The 2593-nt window shown below is 47.2% G+C and overlaps 1 pseudogene; it reads left to right on the forward strand.

Annotated features, from left to right (window-relative positions):
• Positions 1-1499: 1499 nt before the first annotated feature.
• LOC110302732 (eukaryotic translation initiation factor 1b pseudogene) lies at positions 1500-1877 on the forward strand (annotated as a pseudogene).
• Positions 1878-2593: the final 716 nt, after the last annotated feature.

A 2593-nucleotide genomic window follows, 5' to 3' on the forward strand; every position in this document is an offset into this window, starting at 1 on the left:
GCAGCACTCGGGAGGCAGAGGCAGGCGGATTTCTGAGTTCGAGGCCAGCCTGGTCTACAAAGTGAGTTCCAGGACAGCCAGGGCTATACAGAGAAACCCTGTCTCGAAAAACAAAAAACAAACAAACAAACAAAAAACAAAAACAAAACTGCCGCCAGGCGTGGTGGCGCACACCTTTAATCCCAGCACTGGGGAGGCAGAGGCAGGCGAATTTCTGAGTTCGAGGCCAGCCTGGTCTACAGAGTGAGTTCCAGGACAGCCAGGGCTATACAGAGAAACCCTGTCTCGAAAAACCAAACCTGCCTGTGTACCATGGCTCAAATGCAGCTGACGCTTTGTCTCACCTCTCCTGTGTGGCTATTGCTCACTGAAGGGCTGGCACGTGCTTCCCAGTACACGGCTGAGTGTTTCCAGAGTGGAAATTCGGGCTGCAGGAAGGAATTGGACATGGTACATTTTGTCTTAGAGCCAAACCATAGCATGAGTTTAAGTCAGAGCACGTCACATCTGTTCAGAATCAGAGAACAGCCGGGGAGATGGGCTGGTGCTTGGTGAAAGTCTGTTGAGTCCTGGGCAAGGAGCCAAGGAAACATCATCCCCTCCACTTGCCCTCCAGCAGAGTGGTGTTATACCAGTGCCTAAGTGGGAAGAAAGAGAAAAGTGGGTCCTGCATGTTAGGAACTGCAGCATACACATACAGATGTGCTCTTGATGGACAGAGGCAGACACCGTTACAAAACTCAGCCAAGGCCAGCCATGACCAGCATGCTTCTTAACAGAACCAGGAGCCATTCCTGAACAATGAACATAAACACGGAGTGAGCCACAAGATACTGAGTGTCTGCATTGCTCAGACAGAATGAGTGACAACCTCTTGTCTACAGACCATCACTCCGGGATCCTATAGCTTACCTTTCTAATCTATAAGACTTATAGGCTATCTAACTAGAGAGTTGTCTTTGGTTTCCGTAGGGGCTGAATCCAGAGAGCGTTATTGCTTCCTTGGGCCTAGTACCCTCAAACCACCTAACAAAGGTTTAAACCCTATGTTAGCCCTTCAAGTAGCCACAGTCCCATGGTGCTTTCTGTCTCACTGTGATGTGATGTGTCTGACACATAACACTGTTCTTTGTGAGCAGTGGGAAGAGTGTAGGGCACTAAGTATTTGGAAAATTCCAATAAGGATAATCTTTCTTTAGGATAAATGGCAATAGGGGCATGAAGCAAAACAAGGGCTAGGGGAAAATATACTGCTGAATAAGAAAAAAGAAATTTTACTCCTAGACTTGGGCGAGGCCACCAGTTTCATATTTTTTTTTTATAATTTCTGTTTATGTATCATTTGTCTCAGAGTTACAGGGAAACTAAAATTAGAGAATTAAGATCCCAATGGGAAGGATTAAAGAGCCACCATGGATTGATTTCTGTTTCTCGATGCTGCAGTCTCCTGACACGGTGATTAGGATTTTATCCCTTGGCCAGCCTCACACTAGTTTTGCATGCCCACTGTCCAGAACTTCCAATCTTTCGACCCCCTTGCTGATGCAACTAAGGGCAATGACTTACTCCCCGCAGGGACTGAGGACTACATTCATATAAGAATCCAGCAGCGGGACGGCAGGCAGTCCCTGATCACTGTGCAGGGTGTTGCGGACAATTATGACAAAATGAAACTTGTGAAAGCTTTTAGGAAGAAACTTGCCTGTAATGGAAGTGTGATTGAACATCCCAAGTACAGAGAGGTTACTCAGCTTCGAGGTGACCAAAGGAAGAACATTTGTCAGTTTCTTTTGGAGGCTGGCGTCACCAAGGCGGTTCACGGATTCCAAGATGAACCCAAACATATGGCGAGTTTCTTAAATGGTTTTATTCTCTAACCCAGTTTGGCTGCCACGGGAGATGATTCTTTACAGCAAACGACAGCCAAGGTGGTGCATTCAAGTGAGACTAGCTTTAGAACCAAGTCACCTGGGGGCATGGGCCATCTCTTTTTCTGCTGTAGGTGCAAAAAGCAGCAAAGGAGAATCGGGAGGAGACTTTAAGGAGCAGACTTTCTTGCTGAGCAGTCAGCTTCCTGATGGGGCCCCCACCTGGCTAGGCAGGTAACCTCCTGATTCTGTGGTGGCAGGGACAGTGGCTTCACCAACTGCGTGGTTCTTGCCTGAGCCCTGGGAATTTGCTCACAGGATCTCAGACTCCAGCAGTCCTACAGAAGCTTGATGTGGCATACAAATGGATTAAAACGCTTCAAGTAGCTTCAGCGAAAGGAGAATTAAGACACAGATCACATTTTATTAATTATTAATTAATTAATTATTGGTTCCTGAAGACAGGCTTTCTCTGTGTAGCCCTGGCTGTCTTGGAACTCACTTTGTAGACCAGGCTAGCTTTGAACTCAGAGGTCTGCCTGCCTCTGCTGCCACCCTCCTTCCAGTGCTGGGATTAAAGGTGTGTGCCACCACCAGGAGAGTCCTCTTTGTTTTCTTTGAGAGCCAGCTCAGCCATGAAACCCAGGCTGGTCCTGAGTTCTTCTTGCTTCTGTTTTCTAGGTTCTGGGATTATAGCTTCGCTTTTCTTCATATGGGTGTCTACT

The sequence above is a fragment of the Mus caroli genome, unplaced genomic scaffold (assembly GCF_978045245.1).
Source record: "Mus caroli unplaced genomic scaffold, Mus_caroli_1 scaffold_9, whole genome shotgun sequence".
Taxonomy (NCBI): domain Eukaryota; kingdom Metazoa; phylum Chordata; class Mammalia; order Rodentia; family Muridae; genus Mus; species Mus caroli.